Source organism: Chelonoidis abingdonii, chromosome 6, assembly GCF_003597395.2.
Source record: "Chelonoidis abingdonii isolate Lonesome George chromosome 6, CheloAbing_2.0, whole genome shotgun sequence".
In the NCBI taxonomy this organism is placed as follows: domain Eukaryota; kingdom Metazoa; phylum Chordata; order Testudines; family Testudinidae; genus Chelonoidis; species Chelonoidis abingdonii.
In genome coordinates, this window is record NC_133774.1 from 61,137,413 (window position 1) to 61,163,834 (window position 26,422).

Genomic DNA, 26,422 nt, shown 5'->3' on the forward strand with positions numbered 1-26,422 from the left:
AATGTACATCAGTCACCTCAAACATATTTAGAAACTATACTGTGAAAATCAAGACTCAGATTGTCTGATTACTGAGATCACATTAGCTCACTAGTGTTTTCAGCCACTGTATTAGCAATCAGTGTTACATCTTTGCATGTAATGAAAGTTAACAATGCTGGTTTTATATTGTCCAAAATAATCACTGAGACTGTTTTCTCTTTTTGATTATAGTTCATTTAAGGGGAAAATATTACTGCATGCTTTGACAATGTTTTATTTGTCTTTGGCTGATAGAACACACGAAATGTTTGACTAGGCCCATTTATTTGAGCAGACATATTAAATAATACTTTACATGTGAACATGTATGTCATAAATTTTGTAGTCTCTTAAAAGTAGGATAAATCTGTGTATTTAAAATGGTCTTTGTTCAAAGCCATCTTTTTTTCCAAACTGTAATAAAGGAAACTGTTTTTTGTGCTGCATGAACAATGCAAGCATCATCATTTTAATGTTATCCATATGGGCTTCTAATAATAGATAAGAGACTACACTTGTATTGTATGTCTTAGAGACATTTAAAACCTTGATAAGGAAAGACTGATTTCATTGGCCCCACAGTTAAAGGAAAGCAGACCCTAATTAAAACAATTCTGTTCTGAATTAACTACTTTGACATGTGCTAATTGACAGTTCCTGTGAAATGGTTCTAATTAAAGTCAATATGTCTTTTTCAATTAAAAGGAAATTAAGAATATACTAATATACATTAACAACTTAATCTGCCTTCAATATCCCATACATCAGTTGCTTTTTTCTCCCCTAATGTTATTGGAGAACCATCTGACATGCATCTTCTACTGTTTGGTTATGGTATCTCATTATTACTCCACAAGAACACAGATGGGTGAATATCCCGTAAAGCAAGAAGATAACCTGCATATACTTTCATTTGTGCAGTTCCTAAGATCTTGTCTGATTATGGGTAAATCCACCTTTCCATGGAAGAGTATAGGACATATTTAAAAGGGGAATATTCTTACTATTTGCAAACTAGGGCAAGTGTTCTCAATTAGTCAATGAGCCAAAGCTTTTACTACAGGCCTTAGAGGTAATTAAATACTGCTGGGGAGAAAAGAATTTGGATTGTGTTTTTCATCATTTGGCCCAAGTAAAGGCAAGGGCTTGATTTGAGAAATATACAACAGAACACATCTTTCTCAGTTTCACAAGTTAATCCATGGTGGAGTTCTCAGGTGGGAATGCTTTTCATTATATATATATATATATATATATATATATATATATACACAAGAGGAAAGTGCGATTGCTGGGTAGGCTAGGGCTTCTCTGTCATTGTCAGTGGGAATACAATGTAGCTGTTAATAGCCACAAAATTAATTATTGAAATGTACATTTGGCTTTATTCCTACCAATGCCAAGGTTTTATTGCTACTAACTTTACTGATTGGAAAAGCAATATTAATAATCTCAGACACCAGTAGTGATGTCCGGAGTATCTACAAAATATGCTGAACTATGGGAAAGATTAACATTTGCTCAAGTGGACCATGATGTTGAAAATATTTTTGTTACTGGGAAGAAATTAAATACTTTTGGAGAATTAATGGGGGGTGATGTTAAAAGATGCCTAGATACTGCTTAACAACTCTCTCATATACACTGTTAAGGATATAATCTTAGTTCTGTTATACATCTCTGATCTTCAGAAAATTATAATTCAACCATGAACATTTACTCTGTTAAATTTACCGTATAAGGAACTACTATCTAGCCATATTTCACCCAAAACTTGAGTTGGCTGTGGCTTTTTAAAAAGTTATTTATAACTCAGATGTAACTTGAAACATCTGGTAAATCATGTGCAGTAAGGTATGGTATTCTGAAAACAAATTAAATGGCAGAAATTTTGATTTTGTGAAATAGCTTCAGAAACTCTTCAAAGTGCTCTTTGAGAGATTTGTTCCTTACAATCTGTTGATTAAATCTAAATCTAAGCAAGTAACAATTAAAGTTTTAAATATTTCATACAATTGAAATAAACAGAAATTACCAAGTTGCATATTATTCACCCAGTCCTAGCACAGGGCAAAATTTTCAAAACTGGTCTCTAAACTTTTTTCTACAAAATGCAATGGGCAAAACTTGTAATTTTTGTCTACAAATAAAGATCAATTAGATGTAGTTACTTGATCTGTGTATGAAAATTTTAAAAGTTTGTTCCAAAATATCTAATATGATCAAATCATCAGCTAGAACATCTCCACTTTATGAATATTAAAGTTGCAAACTTGGGCTCGCCCAGCATCTGTGTGCCACTCACTGCTATGCACAAGACTTGGCATCTTGCTTCTCAGGCCAGCAGAGACTAGAAGTTCTATCTTGTCAATACACCTAGCCTTTGTGGTTGGGTTGGCCCAAACTCCACAGTTTCTGGCCAGTTATGAGTTGAATGAATGAACTTCAGAGATGTTCTTATCCAACTCTTCTTACCTAGATCGCTGGGGTAGTTCATTGAGGATTCTAACGGGAAGGTTAAAGGGGAAGGAAATTGAGTATTCCTCCAAGTTAAAATAAAGGAAATTTAATTACTAATGCCTAGATCCTCAAAGGCTTGAGGTACCCAATTCATTGAAATCAATAGGAGTTAGGTGCCTAAATACTTTGAAGATCTGGGCCTGAGTTTATTGTGCCACTCTTCCAAGGAGTTCAGTGGGATTGCTTCTGTGATTAAATATTATTCAACCAAACAGTGGCACAGCCAGGTCCTATTGCTAATCTAATAATAAAATTACAACATAAACTCAGGAAATTCAAAGATAGAACACTCTTACCTTACATTTTGAAAGCTTTGCACAAGACACTTGATTCCTTGAAACAAAATTTCTCTGTATTTGAGCCCATCAAATCTCACATTCCAGCACAGAGCCAGTACATTGATGGGACACTTATGGAACACCTACATGGCATGAAGTTGTGTTAGTGAACCAATACTTATATCATTTTCCCCTCTGTGTTCTTTTCTAGCCATGATCCCAGCATGGTTAGAGTAATCATAGGATCATAGAAATGTAGAACTGAAAAGGACCTCAGTAGATCATCTAGTCCAGTCCCCTGTACTGAGGCAGGACTAAGTATTACCTAGCCCATCCCTGACAGGTGTTTGTCTAACCTGTACTTAAACTCCACTGAAGGATATTCCACAACCTCCCTAGGTAATTTGTTCTAGTACTTAACTACCCTTCTAGTTAGGTAGTTTTCCTAATCTCTAAACTAAATCTCCCTTGCCTGCAATTAAGACCATTACTTCTTGTCCTGTTCTCAGTGGATAAGGGAAAAAAATTATCACCCTCCTCTTTATAACAACCATTTACGTAATTGAAGACTGTTATCATGTTTCCCCTCAGTCTTCTCTTCTCCAGACTAAACAAACCCAACTTTATTTCAATCTTCACTCATAAATCATGTTTTCTAGACCTTTAATCATTTGTGTTGCTCTCCTCTGGACTTTCTCCACTTTGTCCACAGCTTTCCTAAAGTGTGGTGCCCAGAACTGGACACAGTATTCCAGTTGAGGCCTTATCAGTGTTAAGCAGAGTGGAAGGATTATATCTCATGTCTTCTTCACAACATTCCTGCTAATACAGCCCAGAATTATGTATCTCTCTCTCTCTTTTTTTTTTTGCAACTGTATTACATTATTGACTCACAGTTTGTGCATTAAACACATCTATAAATCTCAATCAATCAATAAAATCTCTGGGATGAGACACAGGTCCAACTCCAGACTGCTTGTGCCCATTAAAAATTACATGGTACTTCTCACAAGAGAAATACTAATATCAAAGTCCAAATAGAGGCCCTAGTCCTGGTGACATTTATCTACAGACTTAATTTGAAGTGGGACTATTCAAGAATGTGCATAAGCGTTTGCAGGATCTGGCCTGTTACCTTCTGCCTACCTAAAATACATCTTGTTGATTCAATTGGATCTGTTATTCTTCACTTCTTGTCCTAAACATATGTGTTGTGTTCCCATGTGCCACGCTTCAGCTCAAAGTTGACTACATTTAATGCTCCCATTAGGTGAAGAGGAAAATGATGGTAAATATGCAAAAACTTTGCAATGATCCCCTCACACCTTTTTCTAGTTCTTTTATTATCATTATTTCTGTCCAACCCACCTTTTTTTCCCAAGTGGCAGCAGCGAGAAATGGGAATACGCATAACCACATCTACATCCTCAGTGTATAATTTTTAGAATGCTCTGGGATTCTTTGGAATAAAAGGAACTGTATAAATGTAATTTTTTTGTGTGTGAGACTAAATCTTCACTGCTAATCTTGGAAAATGTCTTTTCTCCCTCCTACATTTGGCCAGATTATTTCATATTTTTTAAAAGGGGGGAATCATTTATGAAACAAAGTGACTGAAGCTCTGATTCTGCAAGCACTTATGAACATGTTTCATTAGAAGTACAGAAGTAGCCAGACTAACTTCAATAAAACTATTGTGTGCATGTTTGCAGGATTGGAGCCAGGATAACACATTCCCTACTTATGAAATCCTATTCTCCTCATGTAAAAAATTAACCTTTTTTTTTGACTTGCGTAGTCCTTACTCATGCAAATAATCCTATAAAATCAATGGGACTATTTGAATGAGTAAGGGCTGTTCACATATGTAAGATTTGCAGGATTGGGCTTTATATCATTAACTTACTGTTATACCAACAGTTGTAAAATCTTGAAGCAATATATAACTATATGATTAAAGATCTGAGTATTGGGGAAAGTAATAAAATTTTAAATTACCTTTCTATGCGTGAATAGCCAGTTGTTGTTCAGTGTATTCTGACAAGGCAGCCCTGAAAGTTATTAAAAATAAAGTGAGACCAAAAGGAAAAAAACCACAACTTCCAGATCCTATGAAACTTCCAGATTGCAGCTATCTTTGTCTTTATATAAATAATAAGTGAAGCATTCTTTCTGTGTGTTCTGCCCAGTTAGAGCAGAGTTGTTTGTGTGGGGAAGAAACTGCTGTATTCTTGAAGAAAGCCAAGCACATCCTATAAATTCTAGAGTCCAAGGAAAATTTATCTTGGCAACAGGTCTGTTCAAAAAATCAGCATGTGGGACATAGTATGCCCAGGTCTATGCAAGACCCCCTCCTAGTAAGTCCTGTTTCTGGTCGAGTATCTATTCAGCTTTTCCCTCCCTCCTTTCCCCCATACCACTAACTGTACATAGTCACATTCTCCTGGGCTTGAATGCTGTGAAATAACAATGCATCCTCTATTAATATATACATTACAGAAACATTGTTTTCACTGCTTAAAACAGAACAGATAAACAAATGTTGAAAATATGTTTATGAACTGACAAACAAAGTAGTATGGGTTGTTCTTATGCTAGTGGGCAAACCCAACAAGATATTATTTAACTCCAGGCACCTTTAATTTATACGCCATGCCCCATGTCTCTTCAACTGTTGTGAACTGAATATATTTACTTTACATCTCAGATCACCTGATTATAACCACTGTTTGTTTATTTTGTACATTCCTGGGTGAGTGGTGGTTTTTTTAATTATTAAATAGAATTATTATTTCATTAAAGTCCTTCCCTTATCACAGAAAAGGAAGTAAAAGTACTTTTACACTGACTAATCTTTGTATTTCTATGTCAATCTCATATCGTTGGGTATTGTTGGGCAACAGAAGAAATAGCTATAGTTATGTAACATTTCCATTCTAACCTCTTGTATTCAATAGCTCAGACCTTCCTGAAACGTTAACATCTTGGGCTAAACTTTTCCAAGCTTGGTCTCTGTTCTCTGGCCAAAAAAGAGAGAGAGAGAGAGAGTGTTGTGGCGGTGGTTATTGGTTGGTTGCTGTTTTGAGTTTGAACAAGAACAGTGTTTGCTATTTTTTATTAGAGGGAGAATAATCCTTTCCTCCTCTCCCACCTCCCTTCCAATAATAAAAAAAAATTGAAACTTTTATTAATAGTACTACAACCAAAATTACTAGATGTCGGAAGTTGAAATTTGGCATGGAAATAGCCTCCCGAGAGAATTGTCTCATGTGTTCTGGTGAAATTTGATTCAGATATTACTGACTTTTCAGGAATTTTGACAATTGAATGCTGTGTGTATATATATATATATATATATATATGGGTTTTGGGCAGAATGTTCTGTTCAGCTCACAAAGTGCATGCTAAGGAAAGCGGAGCTGGCTGTATGCCACTAACATAGCTGCCTAGTGAAAAGTGTACTGAAGGTGTACCCTGAGTGAGGCAAAGAATTTGGAGGTTCTCTTGATTAGTCCACATGAAATTATACTATGCAAAGAGGTTAGGATGGCTTCTTCACTCTTTGTAAGATGAGAAAGAGGAAGATCTGGTATGGTGAACTTCAGGAGTTCTACAGCTACTCAGATTCACAAGGAAAGAGCGTTTTTCCTATGGGTCCTCCTAGTTTTAGGAGACCGATCATTCCAGTAATGGCTAAAGAATTGGTTCTGAATTACAGAATGTACATGACCTACTGCCAACTTGTTATCAAAGCTACAGAGCTTTCAAGCCTTGGAGTGTACATGTCTTTTACTTGTTTCTCTTTTCCATGTAAAAAGAAATACTTCATACAAAAGACTGTTAATGAGCCTATGAGATTGTATGTTTACATTTTTAAACATCAGAAATTAAAAAGTTAAGGTTGCATATGCAGCTTTAACTCAGACCCTTTTTGGCTTCTGTTTTATAATAGACTCTTTAATTACAGGAGCACATACTATTTCAATATATCATATAGTTTTATCAGTCTAAGCCCCAACCCTGCAAATTACAGTGCCCAGCTTTGGTACCAGCATGGAGCCCTGCCGAAGGCAATAGGGCTATGAATAGGCATAACAATCCTTTTGCTTGTTGTAAATTTTAGGATTAAGGCCTTTGATGCACCTGTAAAGTATCTTGCAGTTCTGTGTATTACCCTGTGCCCCTGAAACTTATAAGAAAAGTACACATTAAACAGTGCTTATACTTCATACCACAGATAGTATAAAAAGATATAGTAACAGTGAAAAGACATTAACATGTATAAGCTACCTAAAGTTTGTAGGTAACTTAGCTTCATAGTTAAATGCCTGATCTACTGAGCTGCACCTAATTACTGTTCTGCTGTGCATGCTTATGCAGCTAAATTAGCTTTTTAGACTATGTACACACTACAGCTTAAGTCAGTATAAATATATTACTCTGGAGTATGAATAAGCCACGCCCAAGTAACGTAAGTTACACCAACCTAAGCACCAGTGTGGACAGCACTTTGTCAGCAGGAGAGTTTCTCCCACCAATATAGCTACTTCCACTCACAGGGACTGAAGTTATTAAATTGATGGGAAAGCTCTCTCCCATCAGCTTAGATTATCTGACTAGCACTGCTATGGTGCCACAGCTGCATCAGAATAAACTCTGTAGTGTAGCCATAGCCTTAGTCAGCTTTTTTATCCTTGAATTATATCTAAGGAAGGCTGTACCGCTGGTTGAAAAGAAACACATAGACCATATGACTGCTGATTTAGGGCTCAATCCAATCCCCAAAGCAGTCTAAGGGTATGTCGACACTACAAAATTATGTCGATTTTATAGAAGTCGATATTTAGAAATGGATTGTATACAGTCGATTGCATATGTCCACATAAGCCCATTAAGTCAGCGGAGTGTGTCCTCACTACCAGGAGCGGCACCAGGGTTTTTGGCGCCCTAGGTGGGGATCCTTCCGTGCTCCCGGTCGGTGGCAATTCAGCGGCGGGGGGCGGGGGGCCTTCCACGCTCCCGGTCTTCTGGGCACTTCAGCAGCGGGTCCCAGAGCAAGTGAATGAGCCGCCGCCAAATTGCCGCCAAAGACCCGGAGCGTGGAAGGACCCCCCTCCGCCAAATTACTGCCAAGGGCAGCAAAATGCCACCCCCGCAAATCCTGGTGCCCCGCAGTCGCCTAAATGGAAGCACCGGCCCTGCTCACTACCATGGCTAGCATCAACTTTTGGAGCGTTGCACTGTGGATAGCTATCTCACAGTTCCCACAGTCTCCACTGCCCATTGGAATTCCGGGTTAAGATCCCATGCCCAATGGGGCAAAAACATTGTCATGGGTGGTTTTGGGTACATGTCAGTCGCCCCTCCTGCCATGAAAGCAACATCAGAAAATCGTTTTGCACCTTTTTTCCTGGGTTACCCATGTAGACGCCATACCACGGCAAGCATGGAGCCCGCTCAGCTCACCATCACTGCTGCTGTTGTGGGCAAGTCTACTGTGGGGGCTGCTGTGATCCAAGTAGCCAATGCAATCATTGATGTTCTGTTACCAAGGGTAGTGACTCTGGGAAATGTGCAGGCCTTTTTAGATTTTAGATGCATCATAATCCTGTCCTTTGTCGCTGGTGAAGAAGTCTTGTAGCTGTACATTCCAGTCCGATCGGTTCTGTAACACCCCATAACACTTCTGTGGTTAACACATGTAACAGCTCCAGGGCTCTTGCTCTTTTGCCTTGGCTCTTTTGCCTTGCCCTACCCGGATCTCTAAGCATTTGACACAGAAGCACCTGCAGCAGCTGGCGTTGCTACACAGCAGCAGCTCCTTGCCTTTGCAACAGATGGTGCAGTAGGACTGGTACCCATCCTCGTTGGACATGTAGTTTGGGCCAGGGGTTCTGGGAACGTCTTCCCTGCCCAGCTTCTAGCAACCTCCAGGGAATGGTGAACGGCTCCACTACTTCCCCTGCAACTCTGCTGTCCTGCTCCCTAGCGATGGTGCAGTAGGACTGCTAACCATCCTTGTCTACCAGTTCTGCTGCAACTCTGCTCTCCTGCTCGGGGGATCCATTCATGAAGCCTGGACAGTAGTAAGGAGAAGTTCAACTATAGGCTGAGCTAGTGCAGAATGGTGGTAGAATGTGCCTTTGGATGTTTAAAAGCTCGCTGGCACTGTTGATCAGACCTCACCGCAACCAACATTCCCTTTGTTATTACTGCTCGCTGTGTGCGCCATAATATCTGTGAGAGTAAGGGACAGCCATACTACAGATCAAACTGTTTGAATGACAGCCTTCTGTTGCTTGGGCCATTTCTGGAGTAGAGTGGCTGGGTGCTCGGAGCCTCCCCCACCCCTGCATTCTTGGGCATCTGGGTGAGGCAGATATGGAACTTGGGGAGGAGGCATGCGGTTATACAGTGGATGCAGTGGGAGTCTATGCTCTTGTTGGCTTTCCTGCAGCTCCAGCAGACGCTTCATCACGTCCATTTGCTCCCCCATTAGCCTCAGCATTGTGTCCTGCCTCCGCTCTTCATGCTCGCTTAATTCTTTCCTGGCCTTTGCCACTGAATGCCTCCATGCATTAAGCTGTGCCCTATCAGTGTGGGAGAAATGGATGAACTCGGAAAATGTCATCACAAGTGTGGGTTTTTTCGCCTTCTAAGCTGTGATAACCTCAGGGATGGAGGAGCTTAGAAACATTCTCCGCTCTACGATTCTGGGGGGACTGCATGGACACCTGTGCTGTTGAGTTCGGCACACTGACCAAACAGGAAATGAAATTCAAAAGTTCCCAAGGCTTTTCCTGTGTACCTGGCTAGTGATTCGGAGTTCAAAGTGCTGTCCAGAGCAGTCACAATGGAGCACTCTGGGATAGCTCCCGGAGGCCAATATCGTCGATTTGCATCCGCACTACTCCAAATTCAACCCAGCAAGGTTGATTTTAGTGCTACTCCCCTTGCCGGGGAGGAGTACAGAAGTAGATTTTAAGAGCCCTTAGGTTGACGGAACGGGGTTGATTGTGTGGATGCAGTCATTTTTAAATCGACTTAATGCAGCTAAATTCAACCTAACCCCGTTGTGTAGACCAGGCCTAAGGGTATCTTTTCATTTGATTTCAGTAAGGCATGGATCAGGCCAGTGCTTAATTTGTAATGAAAGAGGTGCCAGGGCTCAAGCAAATTTTTTTTTTTCACTTTCTTAACTGATGCAGCAAGCCCAGAGGTGCTGGAGCTATGAACTGCCAAGAACTGGCAAGTCCTGACACAAATTAAGCACTGATCAGGCCCCAGATTATTAGAAACACATAACTTGGAAAGAAGGGAACAAATCATCCAATGTCTAAGGCCAAATTTTTCAAATATTGGTGTCTAAAATTTCAACTATTGCTGTCTAACTTTTACATCTAAATGTAGGCACCTAAATAAGTGACTAGATTTTCAGGGGTGTTGAGCTCCCACAAATCCTAATGAAATCAACTGTAATTGTGGATGCTCAGCACTTCTGAAAATGGCTACTCTTAATGTGCTTAACTTTAGACAACCGAGTTCAAAATTTTTGACATACACTTCAGTAAAAATGTATTGACAATGTATACAGGAATGCAAAGGAAGATTCCCACACAGAATGGGTGCACTTAAAAAGTTCATTCCATTTCTACAGGCATTATTGATTCTCATGTATTCCCCATTTCATGTATAGTGAATACTGCTGCAACCAGTAATGTCTCTAAAGTACAACTACTGTATACACTTAAGACAATAGGAAAAATACTGTGTGATATTACATTAGAGAGACAAGGTGGGTGAGATAATATCTTTTAATGGACCAACTTCTGTTAGTGGAAGATTCAAGCTGCACATAGGTCTTTTTCACATCTGGAAAAAGTAATGAGTATCACAGGTAAATACAAAGTGGGACTGTTAAGAAGGCATCGGATGAAGTGGGCTGTAGCCCACGAAAGCTTATGCTCAAATAAATTTGTTAGTCTCTAAGGTGCCACAAGTACTCCTGTTCTTTTTGTTAAGAATGAGGTGTTCAAACATGTTGCAGGAGACTAGTTAATGGGAGGTGAGCAATTAACACTTCTGCAGTCACAGGACAAAGAAGGGTTAGTAGGTTACATACTGTTGTAATGAGGCATAAAACAATGTCTCTGAGCCCAGCATTTTTGTTGTCTAGCAGAGTTATGAATTTAATTTTCCCATATTTATCTTTTGAAGGTGTTGTGCACGTTTCCTTTGAGGATGTGGCCTGAGAAATCTGATTTGGAGTGATTTGCAATTTGTGAACAGTGTTTGCCCATGGGTGATAGGGTGTCTTTGTCTTCTATTGTTTGTCTGTGTTAGCTCATTCGAAAGCAGAGTGATTGTCTAGTTTCACCCACATAGTTATTGTTTTGGAGGCATTTGATAAACTGGATGAAGTACACCCCATGTTGTGATTGGCATGTGTAGGACCCATGGATCATGAAAGGTGTGTTGTTGGGGTATTGATCATCATAGCAGTGGAAATATGTCTGCAGGTTTTGCATCTCTTGTCACGGCAGGATCTGGTGCCACTTTGAATTGTGGTCTGTGGGGAGTTCGTTTCTAATGATAAGTTTGGAAAGCTGTTGGACTGTTTGAAGGCCAGAAGGAGGGGTGGGAAAGTTTCTTTCAGGACATGGCTCCATTAAGTATGTTGTTTGCTGACCTTCCATATGGGTTCCTGTGGTAGGTGACACATGGGCTGTTCGTTCAGTGGGAGGGATGCGGGGCTTGGGTGTTTGTGGGTTTTGTGCTTGTTTTTGTTTTTTTCTGTATTGAGGCAAGATCTCTCTGAGTATTTGGATGGCATTTTCCATTATGTGATCTATTTCTCTGGAGGACTGTCCATGTCTGCTGAAGGCAGTTTTAAGTGTCTTAAGGTGTGTATCCAGACTTTCTCCTCAGAGTATTCTGTGGTATCTGATTGCCTGGCTGTAGATAACTGATTTCTTGGCGTGTCTGGCATGGTTACTGGCTCTGTGGAGGTAAGTGTGGTTATCTGCGTGTTTTTTGCATATAGTTATCTGTAGGGTTCCATTGCTGAAGCTGATAGTGGTGTCCAAGAACACTGATGCTGCTGCGGGAATGTTCTAAAGACAATTTGATGGATGACTGGTGGTTGTTGAAGTTGTGGTGGAAATCTATGAGGGAATTTAAGTTGTCTGTCTAGAGCATGAAAATATCATTGATGAATCCCAGATGTATCATTGGTTTTGTGGTGCATTTTTCCATAAATTCTTCCTCTTAGTGACCCATGAACAGGGCTGGCTCCAGGGGTTTTGCCGCCCCAAGCAGCCAAAAAAACAAAACAAAACAAAACAAAGCCGCGATTGCGATCCTGATCGGTGGCAATTCGGCGGGAGGTCCTTCGCTCCAAGCGGGAGTGAGGGACCCTTCGCCGAATTGCTGCCAAATACCTGGATGTGCCACCCCTCTCCAGAGTGGCTGCCCCAAGCACCTGCTTGCTAAGCTGGTGCCTGGAGACGGCCGTGCCCATGAAGAGGTTGGCATATGGGGGAGCCATCCTAGTACTCATGGCTTGGACACAGTGTTTGCTGTTAAATGTAATGTTGTTATGGGTGAGAATGAAATGGATGAGTTTTTGGCAATGTGTTTGGGGTGGATATCTGAGTATTGCCCATTGCCTTATAGATATTTGAGACAAGCAGGCTACAGAAATACTGCACACAGGATACAGCATTATTAAATTGAAGAATACTACATGGCCATGTAACTAAAAACTAATATACCCCAAGGAAGGCAGATTTAAGGTTGTACACTTAACTTTAAGCTTGTCACTTACACCTCTACCCTGATATAACGCGACCCATTATAACATGAATTGAGATATAACACAGGAAAGCAGTGCTCCGGGGTGGGGGGACAGTGCTGCGTGCTCCGGCAGATCAAAGCAAGTTCAATATAACTCAGTTTCACCTATAACACGGTAAGATTTTTTGGCTCCCAAGGACAGTGTTATATTGGGGTAGAGGTGTACTACTTTTGTTGCTTAACCTTGCAACTATGGCCTTGCAACACGATCCATGCAGGAGTACCAACCCTGTGTCCCACTGAAGTCAGTTGGATGTCTGTGCCCATTCACAGCTGCACCAGTCAGATTGCAAGACTGGGCCTTAGTGTTCTCTTAACATAGGACCTTATTCTCACTGGTGCTGAAATCAGTGGGACTACTGGTGTGAGTACCCTCTCATGAATGAGAATAAAGGATTTGCCATCTGGCCTATAGTGTTTTGTGTGGAATGTATATATCCATACTCAAATGCAGAGTCTGATTAATAGAAAATGGCACCATTTATGCAGAGTTCTCACATACTTGCTCAAAAAGCAAAATGTACTTCAGCCTAAAACATATGTGTATATATAGAGAGAGAGATTATATCTCGTTTGTGCATTCATGTAATAAATGGTGTCAATTTTCTGAGAATAAATCTCTAAAAGGAAAAATTACATTGTAACATGTCTTATACCATTGTCTGAAATGTAGGAGCCTGACTTTGAAATATAGCATTAATTGAATAAGTGGGCTGTTTAAAATTCATTTCAGTTCATTTTCTTCTTTTTTTTTTCCAGTAAATGTATTCAATGGAATTCTTACAATTCACTGGGACAAAAAGTCTTCCAAGATGCCCCCATGATTAGAGGGAGAATTTTAAAAGGCTGTGTTTTAAGGATCAGTGATGTAAAATGACATAGGGAAATGCAGGCTGGTTATATTTTAAAGTATGCTGTGCGCAGTGTGTGTGTCAGGAATGCTGAAGCAGGAAATGGTTTGCATTGCAGCTGAGACATTATGTTGGGTTTGTGTGTGAAAGGTGAGCCCTCCCACCCTTTCATCACCATGACTGTGATTAAAACACTGCCTGCCTGGAACTAAGTGTAAGGTGTGCATTCTATTCAACCAGCTGCCAATCTTTCAGTTAACTGGTTTGCAGGTTGTGAGTGAAGACATGTTCCTGTTTTCAGCACATGAGCAAAAGATCATGCTCTGGCAAATTAAACTGGATAGAAAATTGAGCCTTTTCTCTGTTTATGCTATAGCTTCCTCTATACATCTGTTCATACTGTACAAATGACAAGAAGAAGATCTGGAATTACCACACTTCTGGAAACTTCTTTTTCTACTACTTTGCGTGCACACATTTGTGTGTGATTAAGAAAAGAAAAAGATCTATTGCAAAGCATTACTTATATATTTGAATCATGCACAAACGTATGTAGCACACACGCCAAAAAAAAAAAATTACTTTCACCTGTGATTCATGAGATGTGAATGCTACACAGAAAACATCTCCAGTTTTAAAGAATCTCCTGCCCTGCAAGCAGGGGTAAATGCAAAATATTTTAAAAGGTCCTGAAGAAGCAGTCACAGGTGGCTAGGGGAGTTATTATTAAATAAATGAAGGTCTTCTAGATAAAGAACCCATAAACAAACATAGGTACCAGTGCTTCAATTAGTACAGTCTGAATTATACTGGGTTAAGAAAATATCCAGGAACAAACAAAAATCAGCATTTTTAATTTACCAGCACTGTGTTGTCCTGAATTCTGTACCTTCTGCTATTTTATTTGTATGCTATTTTAAATACACTGAATTGTCAAATAGTCAAAGTTTGTCCTGAACAGGGATGGTGTTAAAAGGAGAAAAAGTAAGGGGCACTGGAAAACACCATGAAATAAAGGTTCTGGAATTATACCACATGAGATGAAGAAGATGGGAGCAGGAAGGTTTCAGTTTTAACTCTAGAAGATGACTGTAGAATTGTTATTACAGTGAGTTCCTTTGAATCTCCTCTGTGTTTCTTTTCACAACCGGAAGAGGAAGAGAGAGAGATAACCAGCAGGAAATGGACAGTCACTGCTGTGTCAAATAGTACTGGAATTTGCCATCACATCTGGCTAGTCAAACATGAATGGTGTGGCGCTTACTCTCATGATTCTGAGGAATTTTAATTGTTTCTGTGACTGAATGAGATGGCTGTATAATAAGAATAAGATGTGTGATCATTCAGATGTTTGTGCATCTTTGTAGCCTTCCTATGTTTACCATAGCAGAAGAGTTATTTTAAGGATATAGTAAAAATAATTCTCCTTCCAGAACTGTACCATTGTCCTCTGACCCCAAATGCAATAGTTGCAAAATAGAAAAAACTCTTTAGAAAAAGGAAATACAAGACTAAGGGGGGAAGTGAATGGTTCTGAATTACTGAAGTTGTTTCTCTAGGTTCTCAGTGCCATGTTGGAGTCTAGTTCACAGAAAGATCAATCATGATAGAATCTCTCTTTAGGGACTCAATCCTGCATGGTGCTGAGCTCCTGCTGCAAGATGCTGAATGCCTCCTGCAAGAAAGCTGGGGATGCACAGCATTTTCCAGAAGGCTTCATATACAATCACATTTTTTATCAGGGTTACTGTTTTAAATATCTTTTTATTATATTTTTCTGGTGCTGCCTTATGGTTTGCTCTATGAGACTGCTTGGTACCCTCACCCAAAAGATGTAATGGTAATTTAACTTAAAAGAATAATATAATTCAATCAAGAATGTACCTAATTTTTTCAAAGCTATAAATTAGAAAGTCACTTCCTCATTAGGGTCACCTTGGCATTTGCTTTTTCCACCAGGCTTGTTAATGTTATTAAGGATTTTACATGTAGAATGAATGCAGAAAGGCAAATGATCCGCAATACGGATCAGAGATGAGCATTTTACCCTAAATTTCCTAGCACTGCCTGTTCGAATGATTGATTAGTCTTTTTGTAATGTGATAGACTTTCTAGTCCACACTAACCTTGCTTGTATAGCAAATGCAGTAACTTGAGCACTTACCTCTTATGCCTTTTGTGACCATATTGATTTGAGACATTCATGACCTTTGCTGCCTTGCACAAAGGACACCAAAACCAAATTAACAAATTCCTCCTGAGGTAAATTCGTTTTGCACATTGGGGGTGAAATCCTGGCCCTGTTCAAGTTAAAAGGAGTTTTGCCATTGACTTTAACAGGACCAGGGTTTCACCTTTGGTGGCTTGACTTTTTGTGGATTCTTCCACTGCAGCATAGTATCTTCTTAGAGTGAGAAAGGGTTAATGTAAGACACAAGATTCCCCCCAAAATTTATGTATATGTTGTATAAAGTGGCTCTGTACCTTCTTTTTAAAGTATATTGATGTCTGATAAGATCCTAGTAACTCCAAAGATACTAAAAAGTATTGTTACGAGCTGATACTGATTTATGGCCCAATCCAGCTTTCCTAGCATGCCCAAAATTCTTCAAAAGGATTTCCAGGGGCTTTAAGGAATACAGCATCAAGCTGTTATATGCAGCCTGTAAAGGCTTCTCAGGTGTTAGCATAAATGTAGTGCCATTACTATCTCTTGAGGATTTTCACTATTGTCTCTGCGGAAACACTTAGGTACTACAATGACAGGTGTTGCCACAGAATCTAAGTAGATGGATTATGTTACAAGGACTTTGCTTGCTCACAAGAAATATCATGGAAAGTACCTAACTACACAAAATATGGCACCATGGGATAAGTTTTCTACCTGCTATCTCCAATTGTCCATATACAAAATTGTTATTACACATACATGGACTCACATTTTATGGATACAAATACCTGTGCATGAACTTCAACCTTTCTAACACGGCATACATGCAGGTAGGAGCATTTTCAAAAATGTGCATTTGAGTTGCACCTATAACATATAGATGCATATATGTGCACTCACAATTTTTGCATTTGCACAAATAGAGCACAGGCACAGCTGCAAATTCAGTTCTGTGTTCTGGTGCAGTATCAAAAGCCTATTTCTGAAGGACACTGTGGAGTCACTTAGACTCAGATTATATACTAAGAAGGGGAAAGGAGGAGCTATAAAAATGAACAGAAATAATTAGGAAATCTATATGAACATGTAACCCACACACCTTCTGGTGTTCTGTCCCATCTAGTGGCACCAAGACCACTTAGAGAGAGAGAGAGAGAGAAAATGAGTTTGTGCTACAGCCTTACCTAACAGGCTTTTAGCTCATGCACTAAGCTCCAGAGGTCCCAGATTCTATTCTGCCCACAGATGACTGGGGTCTGTTAGCATCACAAGCACTTTTCTTAATTTACATATTTTCCCCCAAAGCATTAGAAAACTAAGCATGACAGCATTGTGCCCATGTATGAACACCAGAAAGTGAAACTGACTAGTCTAGTTTCTCTTTCCAAAGTGAGTGACATGCAAAGTAAATAAATAATGAAGATGCTGAACTACAAATTTTAAATTCTTTCAGTGTTAATCAACTGTGGGGTTAGTAACATTGGCAAGTATTGTTTAAAATATGTTTTTTTTTACCTTGACATTGTCCATTTTAAGAAGATTTGAGTGGTATAAATGCCCTGTGCATCTTTTATTTTTTATTTAATAGTAAGCATCTTTTATTTTTTATTTAGCATAGCTGTATATCCATCCACTTCTGTTTTCACATCACTGACATTTTGTGTTTTACCAGGAGAGCTTTCCTCAAATATTTATTTAAATGAGTAAAACTAATTCACTTCATCTTCATGCACTCCTCATTTCTGTTAACTTCCCCAAATATACTAGCAAATCTCCTTTCCAAGTACCAGTTCTTACAAAAAGCTTATTTGCAAGTTTGGATGCTCAAACAATTATCAAAGGTTAATCTGTTTGGTTTATTGTATATTTAAATTGTGGATTTTACTATGATGTTCAAATACAAAAATGTTGGTAGCTTTGGTTAGATATCAGGGTACACCAACAATATCACACAGCTTGTAAAACTAACCAAGAAAGTGCTAACTTTTAACAACTTCAGTGAACTGCTCAGAATGATCTGCAGACCAAGAATTGTTCACTGAATAAATTTGCGCAACTCCACCCCACAAATAAATTATTGGGAGAGTTTTGGTCATGCCAAGCAGGCAATAGATATCACAAAGGGGAGAGGGTCCCTTAACAATCTGGCCTCAGGAGAAGGCAAGATGTTCTGGACACTGCCACACCTAATGGCTGGTTAATCCGCATTAGTGGGTCCTTATTGGCTCCCAGTTCCCTCTTCTCCCCACTCCTGGAGGCATGTATTATTCCTCCCAGGCACAAGAGCCCAGTGTTTGGCCTTCTTTTCATTCCCTCATCTTTCCCTTCAGGAAATGGAGGGCAGTAGGGTGGTGAGCAGGGAATCTCAACTAATTTCTGTTTGACATCTGAGGCATTTTCTCACAACCCATAGTGCATTCTTTGTTTATTGCCTTCTCTCAGCACCCAGGAGGTCTGGCTGTGGGGAGGGTGCCATTTGGAGTTATATAATAATATTTGCAGGTTTTTGAACAGGTGACCTGCTAGCAGGGGTCAGTTTGTGGAGTGGGGGGATGATCTATAGCAGATCGTATTGGGCCTGGCTTTCAGTACTGCTTGGTGCAGCAGAAAGGGTTGTGAGCATCATTTTCTCGTGCAGATTAAAGCATCCTTCATCTGGACCCTCATCTTTTTCATAAGGAAGGGCACAGAGTATATCAGCTAGGCCAGATCCATGTTTTAATGTGCTTTGGTGTTTTTGAAGATGCTACCAGGCACATATCTGCATTTTAGATGCATACATGCCTTTGACAATCTGGCCCCCAATAACTGAAACTGCAAAGGCTAGGAGTTATTCAATTTAACTGCCATACTAAAATTTGATGGTGTTAGTTTAAACTGTATCATACTGTATGCAGTGAAAAATGTCTGGACACTTTAGTTTTATATTGATACTTATTTCCTATTTCTATCATTTCTTTACTGTACAAATATGAAGCCTAATCCTTAAAGCCCTTACTATGATCGTGATGTGCATAGTACCACTGCAGACCATTGTTTTGTCTATGCTAAGAATGTTTAGCAATTTTTCCAGTGCTGATGTAGTAGCTTCACCAGTGCTAGCAATAGCTCTGCACAGCCTAGGATGGCATGCCTGAATCCAGTATGTGCTAGACCAATGGCAGGAGAATTGCTAAAAAGTCTCAATGTACGGAAAGCCTTTGACTGCAGTGCAACAATTCACATGAAAAAGTGTTGATGCAGTTATTCAAAATTTTCGCTTAGCTTCAGGTGGTATAATTTTTGTTCCCAGGTTGGATGATTTGTGCAACAAGCCAACATCGAGGTGAATTTTAAGTTGTGTCTGTGATTAAAATTCACGTTTTGAAATTAACACTCTGATTGACTAGATATGCAATTCCAAATCTGCTCTGAACAGGACTAGAAATAATAGTGGTATAAACACCTGCACCTAGTCTTCACTAATATGGGATGATGGGATGAACTGCACCCTCAGCAAGTTCGCAAATAACACTAAAATGGGGGGAGAGGTAGATTTGCTGGAGATAGGGATAGGGTTCAGAGTGATCAAGACAGAGTGGAGGATTGGGCCAAAAGAAAGCTGATGAGTTTCAACAAGGACAAGTGCAGAGTCCTGCACTTTGGAAGGAAGAATCCCATGCACCGCTAAGAATCCCATGCACCATGCTGGCTAAGCAGCAGTTCTGCAGAAAAGGATCTCAAGATTACAGTGGATGAGAATTATGGATATGAGTCAGCAGTGTACCCTTGTTGCCAAGAAGGTGAAGGGCTGTATTAGTAGGAGCATTGCCAGCGGATCGAGGGAAGGGATTATTCCCCTCTATTCAGCAATGGTGAGGCCACACCTGAAGTATTGTGTCCAGTTTTGGTCCCCTCACTACAGAAGGGATGTGGACAAATTGGAAAGAGTCCAGCGGAGGGCAACGAAAATTATTAGGGGGCTGGGGCACATGACTTACGACGAGAGGCTGAGGGAACTGGGATTATTTACTCTGCAGAAGAGAAGAGTGAGAGGGAATTTGATAGCAACCTTCAACTACCTGAAGAGGGGTTCCGAAGAGGATGGAGCTAGGCTGTTCTCAGTGGAGGCAGATAACAGAACAAGAAGCAATGTTCTCAAGTTACAGTGGAGGAGGTCTAGATTGGATATTAGGAAACACTATTTCACTAGGAGGGTGGTGAAGCGCTGGAAAGGGTTACCTAGGGAGGTGGTGGAATCTCCATCCTTAGAGGTTTTTAAGGCCCGGCTTGACAAATCCTTGGGTGGGATGATTTAGTTGGTGTTGGTCCTGCTTTGAGTGGGAGATTGGACTGGATGGCCTCCTGAGGTCTTTTCCAATCCTAATATTCTATGATTCTATGTTTTCCATAAGTGGAGTTGCATTGGTCTTGGGACCTGAAGATTCCCAGACTGTGGTATATGTGTCCAGCGGTGGTACATGACCTCGATGTTCCATCCATTCATTTCACAACCATTTTTAAGTAGGTGGTTCATGAACCAGTAACATTTGGGTGTCATTGGTTAAGCCATTAGTGGGAGAATTGCTAAAAGTTTTCATCACAGACTCAACCCATAGGACTGGTCACTTGTGGAAGGATTGCAGGATCAAGCTCATGCTGTGGTGGCCTAAGGTTCTCTTGTTATACAGCATAATTTTCTGACATTCTAGCAATGGACACATTTAATCAATTGCATGCACGTACATGTTGGCTAATAAAGGAGGATAGATGAGGTGCTGGGTTATAAATCAATTGAATAGTTCAAGTGATCTTTCTCACAGGGATATTGGACTTGGTGGTAATGAAATTCAGGCACTCCCAGTGGTCACCTGGAAATAAGACTCGCCACAGACATCTCATTGGGTTTTTTGTTTGGTTGGTTGGGTTGTTTTTTGTTTTTTTGGGGGTGGGGGAGAGGAGTGGTTCTTTATGGAATTCCCCCAGACCAAAACTGTGGAGCAGTTAGTCAGCCTACAGTTTCACACCTGCCACATATGAACATATCATAAAGTTCTGTGTTCAGTGACAGTCAAGCATCTATAAATGTACATATGAAAAGTCCTGCCTCCACTGAAGAGGGAGATTGGATAGTTTTTGTCCAGGAAAAACTTACAAAATATTATTAAATTCCATTTAGTGGGGTTAAGGGTTGGGAATAAGACATCTTAAAGCTGATAGCTGAGACTTCTAAATTACTTGCCACAAAAATCACATCTGTGTCTTTGTTTTCCTGTGATATCTTAATGTTACATGAAGAGCATGCATAGTTCAAGAGAGCTATTGGTCTTTAGGATACATTCAGGGCAAACAGAAAGGCTGATCTGTTCTTCTAGGGTTTTACTAAGGGGTGAGTTCTGGAAGGTATGTTTGGGGCAATGTGGAGCATTATTTATTAACCTGGATGTGGAGAGACATCCCAGATGAAGACAGTTCAGATCCTGCTGGTTTATTTTTTGTGATTTTTCTTAATGGCTTTTCACATACATATACTTAGGCCAAACAGATATATACAAATTTAAAATCCAAACACATTTTCACACACAAAATGTCAGAAATCAGTACAATTTTGGGAGGTATTGCCAATACTAAGGAGGACCAGAGTATCACACAAGAAGATCCTGGATGACCTTGTAAACTACAGTAATAGAAATGGGATGAAATTTAATAGTACAAGGTCATGCATTTAGGGACTAACAACAAGAATTTTTGCTATATGCGAGGGGCTTATCAGGTGAAAGCGACAAAGGAAAAGAAAGTCCTGGGTGTACTGGTTGATCACAGGATGATTCTGAGCCCTCAAGGTGATATGGCCATGAAAAAGGCTAATGCAGTTCTAGGATGCATCAGGCATAGGTGTTGGAACTAAGGTTGGTGGGGGTGCTGCCTCCTGGCTTGAAGTAATATAAACATATTATATAATATAAACATTGTTCCAGCTCCACTGGCCTCAGGTCAGGTATTTGCAGTAGAGACAAGGAAGTGTTAGTACCATTACACAAGGCTGGTGAGACCTCATCTGGAATACTGTGTGCATTTCTGGTCTCCCATGTTTAAGAAAGATGAATTCAAACTAGAACAGGCACAGAGAAGGGCTATTAGTGTGATCTGAGGAATGGAAAACCTACCTTATAAGAGGAGACTCAAAGAGCTTGGCTTGGTTAGACTAACCAAAAGAAAGCTCAGGGGAGATATGATTGCTCTCTATACGTACATCAGAGGGGTAAATACCAGAGAGGGAGAAAAGTTATATAAGCACCCATGTGGACACAAGAACAAATGGGTATAAACTGGCCATCTACAAGTTTAGGCTCAAAATTAGGCGAAGAGGAGCGAAGTTCTGGAACAGCCTTCCAAATGAGTGCAAAAAGCCTAACTGGCTTCAAGACTGAGCTTGATAAATGTCTGGTGGGGATGGTATGATGGGACTTACAACAATGGCATTTGGCCCATAGGCAACTGCCAGTGACTGGATATGGGACATTAAATGAAGAGAGCTCTGAGTTACTACAGAGAATTTTTTCCCAAGTATCTGCTAGGTATGACTAGCAGAGATCTGGGGGGGAGGGGAGGGAGGGTTGCCTTCCTCTGCAGTATGGGGCACAGGTCACTTGCAGGTTTAAACTAGTGTAAATGGTGAATTCTTGGTAACTTGTCTTTAAACCATGATTTGAGGACTTCAGTAACTCAGTCAGAGAATGGGGTCTATTTCAGGAATGGGTGGGTGAGATTCTGTAGCCTGCAATGTGTAGGAGGTCAGACTAGTTGATCATTACAGTCCCATCTGACCTTAAAGTCTGAATCAATTCTGGTTCAATGAAAAAAGATAGAATTTTGGGAGCAATGCATGAATTTCAAATTTAGCTCCTTCATTCATCCAATTCTATGGACCAAATTCATCTACAGTTAGCTCTATTGACTTTCAAGGACCTACACCATGGATGAATCTGATCCCTAACTACACACAGTGCTGTCAAAATGCAGAAATAGCTGGACTTGCACCTGCTTGCCAGATCGGGCTATAGAAAGAAGGCTGGCACTGACCTAATCTAATCTAATCCAGAACATTCTACACAGCTTTATTCACAATGTGTGTAGGTAGTGGAGGGGTGGGATTTATCCTGTTCTCACCTATGGATATTATCTTTCTAATTAAATGTAGATGCATTTCGCTTTTTATTCCTCATATATATACGTTTTTAAACTGTTTATTTGCTGTGTGACTTTTTTTTTCCTACTCATTCCCCGAACTTCAAACCTACTAAGTAAAAATCATGGACATGGATCTAAAATGGAATAAGTAATTTTTGATAGCTTCTTGCTAATTCTTTAAAGCTCTGTGCAGCTGCTGGTGTATGTTTGTACTGGCATTGCAGAGTGGAGCCCTGGGAATAAGGAATCTGATTTCAGAGAAACAAGAGCTAGCTTCAAAGAGGAGAGCAAATCTCCCCAGCTGATAGAACTTTTACTAAAAGAAAACAACAATGAAGTAAGAAACACACTAGTAATATCTCCTGTTACTCCTCTGCAATCCTTTTCAAAACTTTCTTCTCCTTTATCTGACTATATACTTCTGTCTCCAAATTCTCTTTTGTGACGGTTTTACCTTTTCTGTTAGTTTAGGTGTCTGATTGTAGATTTCAGTATGAGACCACATTACTTCAAAGCACATTATATTAGTTATTAAAGGACAAAAAATAACTCATGTAATTGCAATATATATCCTTGGAGATCTCTACAGAGTGGGGAAACCAATCTGAGACCTATTGGATATATGTTTTTTAATATAGATTAAGAAGGCATTATACACTAATAATGAGCTACACTGCACTTTTCATTCACTGATGCTCTGGTATTTAAACATCACAACTAATGTAGTTTAGATCATATTTTTCCTGGAGTGACATGGTTGAAATAAACAAGTTGGCCTCCAAGACATGTATTTTATATTTTAAGAAAGACCTGGTAAATACAGAGTATGAGAAGCTGTGTTGATAACCTATTTATCTCTCTCATGATTTCAAAATGAAATTTGTTTAAACAAAAGACAAAAAGTAGTCATTTGGGGTCCTATCCTGCCCCTATTTAATTCAATGGGAATTTTGCCATTGATTTCAATGACAGTGCATCCAAATCCTAGGTTCCATTTACCTAATCTTGGCTGCTGTAAACTGGCATATCTCCATTGCCAGTTTTTACCAGCTAAAGATCTGGCCTGATAGATTTTATTTAAATGATTCCCAAGGTATATTATTGGTGTACAATAGCTCTTTTGCCTTTACTGAAGTAGAATTTTTTTCCTTTTTGCTTCTGCAAGCATAATTTGATAGCAATAATCATTATATTTTTTCTGTGGAAGGCTCTCAAAAAGTTGCTCTTTGAGTAGAGGAGAACAGCACTAGTTTGTTTAGTTATTCTGACTGGATGACGGATGAAATGTCAGAAATAATTCCACAAAACGATGATGTGTAATCCCACAGGATGAATGCCTGCATTAGAAATCCCACTGCACGTTTAATTTGCCAAAACGAAGCCTTCTTGCAACACTGCTTATTACTTTTGTAAAACAGTAATAAAGTAACATTTCCAAATTATAAACCAAGAGCAAAGAAAATGGCTCTGGAATTATTAGTCACCATTGAAGACTAAATACAGTTGATGTATTTGTACCATTAAAATCAGGATTTAACTGAGAACCTTACTACAGTCTTGATCACACAAAGTGCTGAGCATCCTCAGCTCCCATTTGCTTCAGTGAGAGTTGAGGGCACTCGGAACCTCAAAGGATCATGGAGTCCTCATGTAAAGATCATCTGGTAATTACTCTGCACATGAGGACACGGTTTAGTGGTTTTCTGACTCCAAAAGTAAACTGGATTTTTTTTTTGACAGACATAACACGACTGTAATTAAAAATCTGTTTAAGTTCCAAAACCAGTAATAGACTAGATATATTGCAAGCCTATTACTGTGTTTGGTTTCCTCACACTGACTCAGCATCATCCCTTCTTAGTAACAGCAGAGACTAGCATTTGGGTTGGGTAGCATGGAACACAGGGTCTTGTATTCCAAGTAAGAGCTGGAGGCAGCTTCCCATCACTCAGCAAGGTTCAGATGAGTCCTCAGTCTACAGGGGTACATGGAGCAGCACAGAATAAATCCAGAGAGATCCAGAAGGAGCAAGGCAAAGATGGGATGGGCAGAGAGGTATCAGGGGAAAGACTTTTCTGGGGAAGAAAGATTCAACTGAGGAATAGCTTTGGGTATCTGATGAGAGGAATGGAGGAAAGTTACCCTATTATATCCTTAAGAAAAGGGATTTCAAGTAACAGACACACACACAGATGGAGTCCTAGAGACAGACATAGAAGAGTCAGAAGGCTGGAGTTTGGGTGGGAGTCACAGAGTGAACATCCTCAGGTATAGAGGAGAGACAGGGTAAAATGGTTGAAGGATAAAATTGCAGAGAGACCCACTGGGGACAAAGTTTGCAGTTAAAGGAGTTGTCGAGATTAGAGTCCCCTCTTCCAGGGGACAATTGGAGATGTTCAGACAACTTTCTCCTGAGTGGATGCACATGATGCCTCCATCCCGTAGGACAAATAGGAGGAAACAGAAAGCTTTCACATCTCCTTCTCTTGGCGGGGGAAAATGGTTGAAGATGCAGATAGAAAACTAACACAAACTACAGAGGGCAGGTGAGTGAGAAGTGGTGTCATATTCAGGGGAGAGTCCAATTTCTATCTGTAGAATAGAGCGTTCACCATTTCTTGGAAAATAGAAGAGACTGTGATTTTATTTCTCAGGGGTCAGGAAGAAGAGACCACAGGACAAGAGGCAATTTACGTTTTAATCTAATCTCAGTCTTATGAGTGATACATCACAGCCAAGGACTAACTCCTACATTTACATGATTTAACAGATCTATTCTATTTTTAATTTTTATGGTCCATGTAGACCAAAAACAACCCAAAAAACACAATAAAAAACAAAATATTTGAAACTCAGTCCCTCATTTACCAGAGTTCAGGGTTCTCTATTTATCTTGCAAGAGCTAATGACTTCACCCCAAAACCTGAAGCATGGCATTTTCTTACCCTCCCTGCTCTACTGATGGTCTTAGTTTTGCTCTCTGATTTGAGACATACAGAGAAAAAGTGGACTAACAAATCTTCAGACAAAGTAGATACTCTGTTAAGTTAAACTAGTTGTCCAAAAAGCATGAGGGAAAGGCATGCCTGCCTTTGCAGATCCCCAATGCAGAGGGTCATTTCACCCTATTTGAGAGGTTTTTTTCGTTCTACACAAGATATTCATACATTAGTGTCTAAAAGAAGTGGATCAGGAAACAATTTTTTCCTGAGGGTAACTTGCTCCAGATCTTATTAGATATCTTGCATTATTAAGGCATCTTTTGTCCTAAAGAGTCCCAAATGTTTTCTAAACTGAAATGCATACTACATGCATTTCTTCTTTGGCTGTACAGCACCAGGAACACAGTTAAGACGGTCCTTACCAGGCTTAATTTCCAGACGTGCCCTGTAATTTTGTGGGCACAGTTTTACACCAGTAATTAATTGGGGGTCAAAATGGTAACAACTATTGGACAGCTATCTACCTGGCTTGCTCACACACAGAGGTTGGTAGATCTCTACTTGCTACCATCCATCCCAAAATTAATTGTTGGTGCAAAACTAGGTCCACAGAAA

At 39.8% G+C, this 26,422-nt stretch overlaps 1 long non-coding RNA gene across 3 annotated transcripts in view; it reads right to left on the reverse strand.

The window, feature by feature from the left end:
- LOC142046982 (uncharacterized) overlaps positions 1–26,422 on the reverse strand; it is a 66,413-nt gene that overhangs the window by 3,167 nt on the left and 36,824 nt on the right. For all 3 annotated transcript variants that reach the window (XR_012656104.1, XR_012656103.1, XR_012656102.1), the window contains exons 3-4: positions 4,818–4,870; positions 2,838–2,962 (exon numbers count right to left, since the gene is read on the reverse strand). This is a non-coding gene — a long non-coding RNA (uncharacterized LOC142046982). The remainder of the gene's footprint in view (positions 1–2,837; positions 2,963–4,817; positions 4,871–26,422) is intronic.